The sequence below is a fragment of the Bubalus bubalis genome, chromosome 10, assembly GCF_019923935.1.
Source record: "Bubalus bubalis isolate 160015118507 breed Murrah chromosome 10, NDDB_SH_1, whole genome shotgun sequence".
NCBI lineage: Eukaryota > Metazoa > Chordata > Mammalia > Artiodactyla > Bovidae > Bubalus > Bubalus bubalis.
In genome coordinates, this window is record NC_059166.1 from 45,655,433 (window position 1) to 45,670,967 (window position 15,535).

Consider the following 15,535-nt stretch of genomic DNA (forward strand, 5'->3'; position numbering starts at 1 on the left):
CCAGGCTCCTCTGTCCATGGGATTTTCCAGGCAAGAGTACTGGAGTGGGTTGCCATTGCCTTCTCTGTAAAGTCATTTAAAATGTATCTAATTCCTGTGATCTAGGCTCTCCACCAGGTGGTTGGGAGATGGAGAAATAAGACCCAGTTTCCTCTAACAGAAATCTTTCTTCCTCCTAAGAAAGAAATGTGTACATAAAAATGATGCCAGAGGGGAATGGCAGATGTCATACTAGTGGAGCTTAGCAACAGGGTTTCTGAATCTGATAGGCCAGGCACAGAGAATACTTCTGGGTAGAAAGGAAACTTGAACTGGGTTAGTGGTTTACCAACAGGGAGTATTTAGATAAATTAGACTTTACCAACAGTAGCTCCACCAGTAGCAATGGCAGCAAATGAGTAAATCCAATCAAGAAGACAGAACCATGTGTATTAATCTCTTAGTATATTCCAGGTACTGTAGTCTGTGGTTCATTTGGATGGTATCTCATGGAATGTAACTGCACATAATTAATTTCACTATGACTTCCTGATGTTCAAGCTGGTTTTAGAAAAGGCAGAGGAACCAGAAATCAAATTGCCAACATCCGCTGGATCATGGAAAAAGCAAGAGAGTTCTAGAAAAACATCTATTTCTGCTTTATTGACTATGCCAAAGCCTTTGACTGTGTGGATCACTATAAACTGTGGAAAATTCTGAAAGAGATGGGAATACCAGACCACCTGATCTGCCTCTTGAGAAATTTGTATGCAGGTCAGGAAGCAACAGTTCGAACTGGACATGGAACAACAGACTGGTTCCAAATCGGGAAAGGAGTACGTCAAGGCTGTATATTGTCACCCTGTTTATTTAACTTCTATGCAGAGTACATCATGAGAAACGCTGGGCTGGAAGAAGCACAAGCTGGAATCAAGATTGCCGGGAGAAATATCAATAACCTCAGATATGCAGATGACACCACCCTTATGCAGAAAATGAAGAGGAACTAAAAAGCCTCTTGATGAAGGTGAAAGTGGAGAGTGAAAAAGTTGGCTTAAGGCTCAACATTTAGAAAACTAAGATCATGGCATCTGGTCCCACCACTTCATGGGAAATAGATGGGGAAACAGTGGAAACAGTGTCAGATTTATTTTTTTGGGCTCCAAAATCACTCCAGCCATGAAATTAAAAGACGCTTACTCCTTGGAAGGAAAGTTATGACCAACCTAGATAGCATATTCAAAGCAGAGACATTACTTTGCCAACAAAGGTTCGTCTAGTCAAGGCTATGGTTTTTCCTGTGGTCATGTATGGATGTGAGAGTTGCACTGTGAAGAAGGCTGAGCGCCAAAGAATTGATGCTTTTGAACTGTGGTGTTGGAGAAGACTCTTGCAAGTCCCTTGGACTGCAAGGAGATCCAACCAGTCCATTCTAAAGGAGATCAGTCCTGGGATTTCTTTGGAAGGAATGATGCTGAAGCTGAAACTCCAGTACTTTGGCCACCTCATGCGAAGAGTTGACTCATTGGAAAAGACTCTGATGCTGGGAGGGATTGGGGGCAAGAGGAGAAGGGGACGACAGAGGATGAGATGGCTGGATGGCATCACTGACTCAATGGACATGAGTCTGAGTGAACTCCAGGAGTTGGTGATGGACAGGGAGGCCTGGTGTGCTGCAATTCATGGGGTCGCAAAGAGTCGGACACGACTGAGCGACTGATCTGATCTGATGACTTTGATACACTTAGGCATATTTTATACATAGGAAAGAAATTAAATTTGTTAAGTCTCTTGTCTAAGGTGATAAACACGGCCTTGGTTGCTATGCTGGGATAGAGGCTCAGGTAATCTAATTCTACAATTTGTTCTTAACCACAACTGACAGTGAAGAAGTACTGAAAGAAAGAAGGAAAGAAAGAAAAGAAAATCAAGCTATAGAGCATGGAGTCCCCCACCCCTATAATATTGGTAAAGAAGAAAAATACTTTTTTTGCTCAAGTTTCCTTCTGAGTGATGTCTGCTTTCCAGAGACATCTCAAAAATCAGCACATAAGTGTGAGTATACAGTTTACAGTGTGAGACAACATCTAATGTATTGTCCTGTTTACAATATTGAACAATATTAAAAAGAAAATTCCCAAACATTTGAGTTGAAGGAACAACAACAAAAGATACAAAGAGCACAATGACTTAAAATGCAAATCACAAAGATCTTTGAAAATCTCGTTGTCATAAGTTTTTTCTTAGTATTCTTTTCAAAGCCAATTATTTTTGATTCATTTAGTATTTCAGACAATGAAGATATTGCAGAAATTCCCTTTTCTTACTAACTCTACCTTGATCAGACCCTTTTCACTCTGTTTATTCAACTTAGAGTTGACTTCCATCATGATAAACCCTCCCTTGCTGAGTTCTTAACAGCCCTTGTCTTCTTGCTTCATTGTACTTGCTTTTTTGAACTGCCTTCCTACTTAAACAAACTCTGAGACTATACCCACTACAGCTGCCGGTGGCTAGTGATCAACACTGTCATGTAAACAGGCCCCACTTTAAATTCATGATTAAGTGGGCCCTTAAGGTTGCTGAACAATCACACTACATTCCCCAAATCTACACACCATTCACTTTCCCAGAGGATTATACACGCATTCTCCCAAAATTTACATCACCTTTACTTACTCTCATGCATAGCTGCTGACCTCTTGATTCTAGTTTACTTAGGAAATACAAGAACCCAGATTAGAACTTCCACATCTCACTTCCATCTGCACCGTGTCTATAAAAGAATGATTTTGCTGTTCACTCTCCATGGGAAGGCTAACTCCCCCTCAAGTGCATTAAACCCAATCCTTTCTCATATACACAAATCTCCCTAGTCATTTTCCCTATCTTTGCTGCATCATCGCAGTTTACTTTTCAATCTTTCCCAGTAGCATATAAAATATTGTTTTATATTTATATATATAAATATACATACAAATATATATGTATATTTATATAAAATTCTGCCACTAAGAATCTGTCTCTTAACAAATTTGTCAGAATGTTGATAAACAACAAAGCTAGGTAACTGGTACCAGTGTGTGCGTTACACATTAATCACTGTTTATGTACATTTAAAAAAATAAAAGCTGTAATGCAAATGGAAACAAAAAAGCCTCCAGTGACTTTTCTATTCCTTTCTACATATGATGCCAATTCTCTCATTCACAGTCTAACAAACAACTTAAAATCTCTCTACACTCACCTTTTTCACTTCCTTATTCTTGCACACCCACTCCATTAATGCTGGGTCAATGGAATGAAGGTTCTAAGGAGGCTTGATGAACATTTTCATGAAGTTTATTTTATTTTTATTATTATTCTATTTTTAAATAATTAAAAACATATATAATTTCTTTACAATGTTGTGTTAGTTTCTACCGTACACTGAAGTGAATCAGACACATGCATACATATATCTCCTCCCTCACAAGCCTCCCTCCCACCCCATCCCTCTGTGTGAGTGAGTGTTAAGTGCTCAGTCATGTCTGACTCTGTGCAACCCTGTGAATTATAAGCCTGCCAGGCTCCTCTGTCCATGGGATTCTCCAGGCAATAATTCTGGAGTGGCTTGCCATTTCCTTCTCCAGTGATCCCACTACTCTGCTGCTGCTAAGTCGCTTCAGTCATGTCCGACTCTGTGTGACCCCATAGACGGCAGCCCACCAGTCTCCCCCGTCCCTGGGATTCTCCAGGCAAGAACACTGGAGTGGGTTGCCATTTCCTTCTCCAATGCATGAAAGTGAAAAGTTAAAGGGAAGTTGCTCAGTCGTGTCTGAGTCTTCTCGACCCCATGGACTTCAGCCCACCAGGCTCCTCCTTCCATGGGATTTTCCAGGCAAGAGTACTGGAGTGGGGTGCCATTGCCTTTTCCCCAACTACTCTAGGTCATCACAAAGCACCAAGGTGAGCTTCCTGTACTACCCAGAAGCTTCCCACCAGCTATCTATTTTACACACAGTAGTGCATATATGTCAATCCCAATCTCCCAGTTCATCCCTTCCTCCCCTTCCACCTCTGTGTCCACATGTCGGTTCTCTACATTTGCACATCTATTCCTGTCCTCCAGATAGGTTCATCAGTACCATTTTTCTAGATTCAATATATATGCATTACTGTATGATATTTGTTTTTATTTCTGACTTACCTCACTCTGTATGACAGATTCTAGGTCCATCCAGGACACTTGTTTTATTGATACAATTAATCTATAAGTAATGAGATAACTAATCATTTTTACAAACTGAAAATCAGTGAGCCATTATATAATCAAGACAGTGTGCTTCAAGTTTCATAAATGTAATTTGAACTACCTTTAGCAAACAAGAGTAATTTATTGGCTAACATAACCAAAATAATGATAGAGTTGTCATAAGGGCTCAGAGATAAGTATTATCCTCTTTGCTTTGCTTTGCTTTGCTTTTTTCTTTCTTTCTGTGACTTCTCCTGTAACTGCTAGACACACTATTACTGGCAGTCTCTACATTTAAGCTCCTAACATAAAAAAAACCCAAACAGGGAGTAAGAGTTCTTCCATATCATCCTAGTTTCATAAATCCCAAGGGAAGATTCTTGTTGGTCCTACCTGAGTCAGGGATTGACTCGGTTAGCCGTATCTGAACAGGGTATCAGAATCTATGAAAAAGAAGGCAGCTTCCTTTGAAATCGTCAGTAACCAGCAAGGGAACTGCTAGCATAGATTGGTGGGAGTGTGTGCACGTGTAGTGAATTACTACACTGGGCAAACAAAACAACAGATGTTTGTTAACAACCCTTTGTTTTGGCTTCCTACTCTCCAATTGGAGACCATTGTCCTAGAAGCTTAATTGTACTTATCCCCCCACCTTTTTTTTCGAGCACAGTAAAAGGGTTTCCACAATTTTAAGGCTGCTAACAGAGTAGTTTCACTCATACATATTTCAAAGTTACACTGAGAGGAAAACTCAGGTTAGTTCCAAAGGAAAACTGTTCTGTTGAAGCAACTTAAGAAGGTTAAAAACCTTTCCAAAGACAAGTAACTCTGTGATGATATTATGCACTGAATGTTTGTGACCCCTCAAAATTTATAAGTTGAAATCTAATCCCAGTATGATGGGTGTTTGGAGGCAGAGGCTTTGGGAGGGTGGAGCCCTTGTGGATGGGATTAGCACCCTTCTAAGAAGAAGCCAGAGAGCCAGTTTGTCCCTTGTTCATTATGTCAAGAAACAAAGTCAACAATCTGTGACCCAAAGGAGGGGTCTCACCAGAAGTCTACCATGCTAGCACCATAATTGTACATTTCTAGCCCCCAGAGCTACAAGAAAATAAATTCCTGTTGTTGATAAGCCACCTACTTTATGGCATTTTGTGTTAACGATCCAAGGTTGTGGAAACAGATAATAACTAAACTGATGTCAGGGAAAGTGACATGAAGATTTTATTAACAAGAGTCTTTCATGTGCTCAAAAACTTAAAAAAATATTATGAGAAACTCTGTGATACAATGTAATATAAATAAGTATAATAATATAAATAACTCTATTGCTACTGAGTTGAAGCTCAGAAAATACTATCTTTCAGTCTTTTCAAATAGGGTATTTTCTTTTTCTATTTTGAATATATAGTAACTGCTTGGTGGTAGTTTGGGCACTAAGTCATGTTCTACTCTTACGACCCCATGGACTGTAGCCTGCCAGGCTCCTCTGTTTGTGGGATCCTCCGGGCAAGGATACTGGAGTGAATTGCCATTTCCTACTCCAGGGGATCTTCCTAACACAGGAATCAGACCCAGGTCTCCTGCATTGCAGACAGATTACTTTACAACAATTACTTAATTACTTATTTATTTTTGGTGCCCAAACTTTGTGAACTAGGTCTGCGAAACCTTACAGATTCAGGTAAATGTTTCAAGGAGTGATCAAATAAATTAATAAGGAAACCAAAAAATTCTTTCCTTTAAAGCTCTTTGTTGTGATTTTGAAAATTATAAAACATAATTATACCACAGATTTTTGTAAATTGTTATTAAGATTTTATTTTGTTCAAAGCAATTATTGAGTAACACAGAATGCTGCTCTATACATTTAGGAAGCACGCACTTGTGATACATTACTATGCAAACTTCACAGTGGAAGTGATTTGGGTCTTCTCTGTTCCTTGCCTTATACTCAGTTCCCATAGCGGTACTTGACTCATAGTAGATGTGTCATACTTTTTTAAGTCAATTAGCGAATCTTTGTCATATAATAATTTTAAAATATTTTCTATCATTATATATTAAGATTTACCCTGCTATTATGTTTATGGACATCAAGTCCAGCTCAGGATAGCAAACACTAATGAAAAAAAAGGAAGGAACCAATGTCCTTTGATCTTATTATTATATCACATTTTTGAAAATCACAGAACAAAAAAGTCAGCGTTAAATTTAACCAAATGGAAGGAAAATCCTATAACTGGGCATCAGGCAAAGACATCAGGTGATATGAATCTATTCTAAAAGAAAAAGACTGAATTTTCAGTATTAGATATTTATAAGAACTTAGATTTCCCAACCAAGTAGTCAGATATTAAAGCATCACAAGTTTGCTTATTTCATGCATGCTGTGCAAAAGTTGCTTCAGTCGTGCCCAACTCTATGAAACCCTATGGACTGTAGCCTGCCAGGCTCCTCTGTCTATGGGATTCTCCCAACACAGGGATTGAACCCACATCTCTTATGTCTCTTGCATTGACAGGTGGTTTCTTTTTCATTCCCAGCCAAAATAAGTTGCCATATTGGAGAGAATTTTGTTGCATCATGTTCAGCCATTTTATATCTTTGAGCTCTCAAGAAAAAATATTTTTGCCAATAAATGTTATACATTCCAGAAATACTGCTATGTTTTCCACTATTTTAAAGCAACTCTTGGAGAAATTAGCAGCTATCTAATTTTCATTCTGCATACAGCTGAACAAAAATATGTATGCCACAGTGAAGCTGGGCCTTCCCTCATGACTCAGATGATAAAGAATCTACCTACAATGCAGGAGACTCAGGTTTGATCCCTGGGTTAGGAAGATCCCCTGGAGAGGGCAATGGCTACCCACTTCAGTATTCTTGTCTGGGAAATCTCATGGACAGAAGAGCCTGGAAGGCTACAGACCATGGAGTCGCAGAGTCAGACATGGCTGAGCGACTTTCACTTAACTTTCAGTGAAGCCAGCTCTTAGCTTTCATTTATTGCATGCAAATTTTTGCCATCAGAGAAAAATTTGCATTTTATGAGTCCATTTTGGAACCTGGAAAGGATATCAATGTCTTCAAAATGGTGAAAAACTTCTTTGCCAGGGAAAGCTTCCACTGGAAGACAAATCTTGGTGTTCGGTGCACAGGTGGAGCACCTGCAATGTCTGGCAACACATCTGGGTTGGCTGCTTTCTTGAAGAAAGCCACTCCACATGTCATAATGACTCACTGCCTTCTATACCGGCAAGCAGTGGCATGAGACTGCCAGCAATTCTGAAAAGGTCTTCCTCCACTGCCATGGAAAGATCAACTTTACCAGAGCCAAAGGTTTAAATCGTTCATTTTGGCATGGTTTGTCAAAGGATGAGAGAAGAATATTAACTTCTCTACTGCATGTTCCAAGAGTAAAACTTGAAGTGCTTGATTGCATTTTGGGAAAGTTTTACCTTGATCGTTTCCCTCCTTTCTCTCTTCTTTCTTTCTTTGTTAATTATTTTTTTGCAGGGGAACAGGTAGAAGATAAAATGATATAAAGAAAATTTCACTTGGAAATACTGGACAAGGAGGAGTTGATCCACATGTTAACTAAGGGAAGACCAGTTTTGACAATACAATTGAGGTAAATTATTCAAAGCAAAGCCTTGAATTACAGATGCTGCTAAAAACAAAACAAGCACAGCATCCTATCCCTCCCTTAAACCACCACCACAACAAATGACAAACTATTGTATCCAAGTTACCAGTTTTTAACCAAACACAAGAATAAGGAAAGTATCTAAAAGTTATAAATGCTACAGAAGTCATTATTTTAGTCTGCATTGAGAGTAATAGAGCCTTGCCAAATTCTCTGTGGGAAGATATCTCTAGATCCCTGGAAAAACTGTAGAGTTCTTCCCAAGGTCACGTCTGCTCAAACTACTTAACTATTGAAATCTGGATTTGTGATCCTTTTCTTGCTGACACAAAAAGCACCACTGTGGCATATTTTGACCTATATGACTTTGGGACAAATGATTTGCCAGGATTTCAAGTCAAGAAATCCAGAGAATTCAGTTGTATTTGAAAATGTATACTCACCTGGCAAAGCCTTTTGTGGAAACATTGATTCTACTCACATGTCTTTGTAAAGAAGGTTATTAGCATGAAAAGTTGCCTAAACATATAAACAAAAATATCAAAATTAGATGTCAAAGATAACATGCATATATTCAAGTCACCGCTATAAGAATTCCATATTTTTAAGGTGAATAATTATCATATTTTTGCTGATATTTCCTTCAGAGAAAAATGGATTTGTCATATTTGTAAAATTTGGATCTTAAATTTTAGATGGCTTATTCAGTAAACAGCCTCTAATTATATTTATGAATACATGTGAGCACTGAAAACATAAATATTTCTAAAGGTTTCTTTCACGTTACTTTTTGGTCATTTTGTAGTTGAATAGCTAGGTACAACTGTTATGAGGTGATGGTTTCAAAACTTAACCAGGTGTTCCAGAATGACCAGCAATCTGGACCATTCACTTTCTCCAAAAATCTTTGTTTCCAGTTCTCCATGAAGATAATCTAAATTTCTTTCCATGTTTGATTTATAACCTTGGCATTCCCCTCCTTACTCTCAGTAGATGGTTTTTATTTCTCCTTCACAGAGAAGTTTCCTTACCTTTCTTCATCAAGCCTGAAAACTAACTTGCATCTGTAGATCTACTCTTTTCTCTCCATTATAATGACAATTGGTCAAATGGCTGGAACCCAGAGAAGGCAATGCTCCAGCTTCAACCATGCTTATGATAATACCTATGGAATCGCACTTCACCCAGATAGAAGTGTCCCAAAGAGCCTGTGTAGAGTTGAACTATTCTACCAGCTTGGTTTCTTCACCTTGGGACTGTCATTGGAGAGAAAACTATACCTTTTTTTCCCAAGCATATTACAGGGTTCTTCTGTAATAGTACGTTAGCTTTTACTAATTCACTAAGGTCCTGCCTCTGTATGATCCTATCAACTGCTGTGGCTTCAATTATTTCCAAATTCTACTGATTCAAGGATCTCCTTCCTCAGCCCAGAGCTGCCCCACTGGCTACTTGGATAGCCCACAGAGATTGAAATCCAATAATCACAAAACTTAACCTTTTATTATTCAAACTTTTTTTTATCCTCTGGTGTCTATTTGAATCAATGGTACTCAGTGGCTTTAAACAAAAATCTTAGATGAATTTTCATCTTTTTTCTCTCATTCTCTTCATATCCAAATACATAAAATTTCATATTTTTCTACTTCTTACAAAACTCTTATAAATCCACCCACTTCTACTTATGTCCTTGCCAAGAGTCCACTTCCTCATGTTGCAGCAATGCACTTATTACTGCTTTCCCTCATTCCAGTCCATTCTCCATGGCCCTTGGAGTCAGCTTTCTACAGTGCAAACCTAATTCTATTTAGGACCATTCAAAGATCCTCTAATGCTCTCCAACAGAGTTAAGATTTCTTGAAAAGGCTTCCAAGGTCCTACTCATTTTTCCAATGTGATTTATCATTTTTATCTCCTTCATATGTCATATGTTAGCTTTTAATCCAAGAATCCAGACTTAAGACTGTATCAGCACATTGATCACTGGTCTTTGATTTTATGCTGCTACTGCTAAATCACTTCAGTCACGTCTGACTCTTTGTGACCCTATGAACTGTAGCCCACCAGGCTCCTCTGTGCATTGGATTCTCCAGGCAGGAATACTGAAATGGGTTGCAATGTCCTATACCAGAGGATCTTCCCAACCCAGGAATCAAACATGTGTCTCCTGCAGGTTCTGCTCTCATAGATTTTACACATAAAACATAAATATCTTGGGAAATTCAGTATTATGCATTCCCTTGACAAATTCCTCAAATTTTGTCTCAATTTTTTGTGCCTGGTTATTTCACAGCAACTCTGATCCACGGTCTGGTCCATACCCATCCACCCATGTTTTGTCACTTCTGCCACATAAGGTCAGGTTGTTCAGATTTATGTTATACTTCTTCCAAAGTAAGAAGCAGTTACAATGTTCTTTACCTGTGAAGATGCCTTTTGAAATCCTAACAACTCTTTTCTATACCACTTTGGAATTCAAACAGCTCAGAAGATGGGAATTACCCACACTCTCAGTTTGACTGTCAACACCTCATTCTTTAAACGTTTTCTCTATAGAGTAGTTCATGGCTTGGAAAAATCCATCCTTTCATTTTAGGAGACTGCCGTGTACACTGTAAGACAAACTCCTCCTTCCTCCTGTTCTTAGCAGATGTCTTAATTAATCTTTCTTATTAATGAAAGGATCAACTGCAGGACTCACCCAACTCTTTAAAAAAAAAAAGCTTCACTAAAGTTAATAACCTCGGAGAGTTTGCAAAGCTGGTATGGAATTTACAGAACAAAGCTGTGAAGAGCCACAGGCCTTCTCTAATAAAGACATCGCTTGTTTCTACTGCATAGTTTTTGCTTACACAGCTTTATAGATGTTCTCTGTCTTGAGGGTACTAAACCCATTCAAATGCCCTATTTTTCTTCTAATTGCTTTTCTGCCACTGGCTTGTTAGCAGGTCTCAGGTGTTCACTTTCCCTCTCTCTCTTTCTCTCTTTTACCCTATTTTTTTTTTCCTCTCTCTCCCTTCCCCCACTTCAATATTCAGTCCCTCTGCCTCAGAATTTAGGAAACCCTCTGCTCCTTAAAAAGCCAGCAGAAATGTGCATATCTGACCTCCTGCAACATTTATAAGCTCTTGTCAGTTTATCCTTCTACTTTCTTTGTGTTCTGTGATATTCAGCACTTTCTGCAAAGAATGTAATAATAATGAAAAAAAAAAAAAAAGAAGATCAAAGAAGGTGCTTATCTCCAGTGACATGTCCAAACAGCCACTCTGGCCCTCTCTAATATGCTTATCTAATTTGCTCCTGAGCCCAGGCCTGGAAGAAAAGCATCTTGAGGAAGTTTTCTTCCATGGACTGAGCCATCTGCTAATGTGGTCCTGTGCCAGTAATTTACAAGTAATGGTTTACAGCTGTGAACCCTGGCTTCTGAGCTGTTTTGGTCATTTAGTAATTACAACAGTTTCATTAACATTTAAAGGGAATAGTCTGTTCAATATCAATTAGGGACGATCTGCAACTGTGTAGCTCCGTTTTCATATTTGCATTTGACATTTAATATTCTGCACACATAAATTCTTGGGCTTGAAAATGCATTGCCACAGAAGGTCAAAATTAATCCTGAGCCCATTTCTACCTAGCTTTACTAAGCTTTAGGAAATATTTCTGCAGAGAGTGGGAACATAAAGGTTATTTTGGGGGCGGTTTTACACATCTGAACATTTAAGTACTTTTTCCCACCACTAAAGTTAAGGTTACAGAGTTCTCCTCAATTCTTGTTATATCTTCTGTATTCTGAGGACATTTCTAACTTATCTGAGGTAGATTTGCATAGTATTAAGCAGAAAGATGACATCTATAACTTGCAAATCTTACATAACTACAGTGATATTTAACTTTAATATTTGAGTGTGTGGGGGTGTGGTTCTGTGGATTTCAACACTTAGTAAATAGAACTAGACTATGGTGACTGCAGCCATGAAATTAAAAGATGCTTAGTCCTTGGAAGAAAAGTTACAACCAATCTAGATAGCATATTAAAAAGCATAGCCTAGTCAAGGCAATGGTTTTTCCAGTGGTCATGTATGGATGTGAGAGTTGGACTGTGAAGAAAGCTGACCACCAAAGAATTGATGCTTTTGAACTGTGGTGTTGGAGAAGAATCTTGCGAGTCCCTTGGACTGCAAGGAGATCCAACCAGTCCATTCTATAGGAGATCAGCCCTGGGTGTTCATTGGAAGAACTGACGCTACAGCTGAAACTCCAATACTTTGGCCATCTCATGCAAAGAGTTGACTCATTGGAAAAGACACTGATGCTGGGAGGAATTGAGGGCAGAAGGAGAAGGGGATGACAGAGGATGAGATGGCTGGATGTCATCACCAACTCGATGGACATGAGTTTGAGTAAACTCCAGGAGTTGGTGATGGACAGGAAGGCCTGGTGTGCTGCGATTCATGGGGTCACAAAGAGTCGGACACAACTGAGTGACTCAACTGAACTGATAACCGCCCCCCCCCCCAAAAAAAGTCTTCTTATAATCATTTACATCAGGGAATAAGTCTTAATCTCTAATTAAATTGTTGAGCAAAGGTTGACTATGCTAGGACTTACCTCAGAAGAAACAAAAGCCCCATGGTAATTTGAATTTTATGTGGCTGGAGAATGGCCCAAGGATTTGATCCCTGATGTTAAGTGATTTTGGTGGGGGACAGAGGGAGAAAGATAGAACAAATTTCAAGTGAGTTAAAAGGTCTTTAAAGGATAAAAATTGGGATCTTCCATCAGGAAGAGATAAGCCTTTTGAAATTTTTAAAAACAGAGCACAGAGGATGTCCCAAGGATGGTTTGAGTGACAGAGGTTAATAACAGTCTAAGCTGAAGTCTGGGGTTTCTTTTGACTCTTGATTCCCAGGCTGTGACATGAGATGAATCATTGAGCATGTGCTATTATTCTAAGGGTCAGAGGTAGTGAAGTACCCACTGAATGAAGAAAGGATTATGGAGATGACAAGGATAGAGCCTCCAGTGGGCTGATATAATTCAATTCTATGCAGGTATGTGCAGATGAAAGTGTGGTTTACTTGATCTGGCAGAACCTGCATCCTGAGATGGGCTTTCGTTTGTTTACATTTTAAAGCTGTTTATAATATTGTGCTGCTCACACAGATGTAGTGACACTGGAAACACAGATAAAGTGAAAACTGGAGTAAAAATATGTATGTCCTAGGGCCTTGAAGTTTGTAAAGAAGTCCCACTTCCCACCTGCCTGAATCTCAGTCTCAAGTGAGCATCTACAAGCAGTGGAAAGGAGCAGTGCCAATCAGCAGGGAAATATCCTCATCAGATCATTTAGATCATCGTCAATATTGATATGATATAATGCATGCAATTTACTAAAAATAAGGTGTATTTTGTAAAGCAAATTATTCAAGTTTCATTCAACTGAAATTATCTTATATATTCCTTGGCACCTCAGGAACTTATTTGCAGTGACTACAGATTGCTTGGCTTCCCAGGTGGCACTAGTGGTAAAATATTTGCCTGCCAAAGCAGGAGATGAAAGAGTCGCAAGTTTGATCCCTGGGTGGGGAATATACCCTGGAGAAGCAAATGGCAACTCTCTCCAGCAAACATTTTTCTATTACCTTCCTATCACTATGCATCACCAGTTGGTTTGTGCATTTTTAAACTGTTCCCCCTGGAGAAAGAAATGGCAACCCACTCCAGTATTCTTGCCTGGAGAATCCCGTGGACAGAGGAGCCTTGTTGGCTACAGTCCATGAAGTAGCAAAGAGTCGAACATGACTAAGCAACTAACACACACATAACCTGTTCCCCCTAAACTAGAGTATGTATTTCAGGAGGACACTATCAGAATCTCCTTTTTTCTACTCTCATAGTTTCCAGGGGGGGGGTCCAAGAAGTTATTACCAGTTCTCAAAGCATAATCAAGGTAGGCAAAAGGGAGAACTTAGGGTTTTCTATGTAAAGGATCATATCATCTGCAAACAGTGAGAGTTTTACTTCTTCTTTTCCAATCTGGATTCCTTTTATTTCTTTTTCTGCTCTGATTGCTGTGGCCAAAACTTCCAAAACTATGTTTGCAGATAACATGATCCTCTACATAGAAAACCCTAAAGACTCCACCAGAAAATTACTAGAGCTAATCAATGAATATAGTAAAGTTGCAGGATATAAAGTCAACACACAGAAATCCCTGGCATTCCTATACACTAACAATGAGAAAACAGAAAGAGAATTTAAGGAAACAATTCCATTCACCATTGCAACAAAAAGAATAAAATACTTAGGGATATATCTACCTAAAGAAACAAAAGACCTATATAGAAAACTATAAAACACTGGTGAAAGAAATTAAAGAAGACACTAATAGATGGAGAAATATACCATGTTCATTGATTGGAAGAATCAATATAGTGAAAATGAGTATACTACCCAAAACAATTTATAGATTCAATGCAATCCCTATCAAGCTACCAACGGTATTCTTCACAGAGCTAGAACAAATAATTTCACAATTTGTATGGAAATACAAAAAACCTCGAATAGCCAAAGCAATCTTGAGAAAGAAGAATGGAACTGGAGGAATCAACATGCCTGACTTCAAGCTCTACTACAAAGCCACAGTCATCAAGACTGCACAAAGACAGAAATATAGATCAATGGAACAAAATAGAAAGCCCAGAGATAAACCCACGCACCTATGGACACCTTATCTTTGACAAAGGAGGCAAGAATATACAATGGAGAAAAGACAATCTCTTTAACAAGTGGTGCTGGGAAAACTGGTCAACCAGTTGTAAAAGAATGAAACTAGAATACTTTCTAACACCATATACAAAAATAAACTCAAAATGGATTAAAGATCTAAACGTAAGACCAGAAACTATAAAACTCCTAGAGGAAAACATAGGCAAAACACTCTCTGACATACATCACAGCAGGATCCTCTATGACCCACCTCCCAGAATATTGGAAATAAAAGCAAAAATAAACAAATGGGACCTAATTAAAATTAAAAGTTTCTGCACAACAAAGGAAACTATAAGCCAGGTGAAAAGAAAGCCTTCAGCATGGGAGAAAATAATAGCAAATGCAGCAACTGACAAAGAATTACTCTCAAAAATATACAAGCAACTCCTGCAGCTCAATTCCACAAAAATAAACGATCCAATCAAAAAATGGGCCAAAGAACTAAACAGATATTTCTCCAAAGAAGACATACAGATGGCTAACAAACACATGAAAAGATGCTCAACATCACTCATTATCAGAGAAATGCAAATCAAAACCATAATGAGGTACCGTTTCACACCAGTCAGAATGGCTGCTATCCAAAAGTCTACAAGCAATAAATACTGGAGAGTGTGTGGAGAAAAGGGAACCCTCTTACACTGTTGGTAGGAATGCAAACTAGTACAGTCACTATGGAGAACAGTGTGGAGATTCCTTAAAAAACTGGAACCAGAACTGCCATACGACCCAGCAATCCCACTTTTGGGCATACACACTGAGGAAACCAGAAGGGAAAGAGACAACGTGTACCCCAGTGTTCATTGCAGCACTGTCTATAATAGCCAGGACGTGGAAGCAACCTAGATGCCCATCAGCAGACTAATGGATAAGAAAGCAGTGGTACATATACACAATGGAGT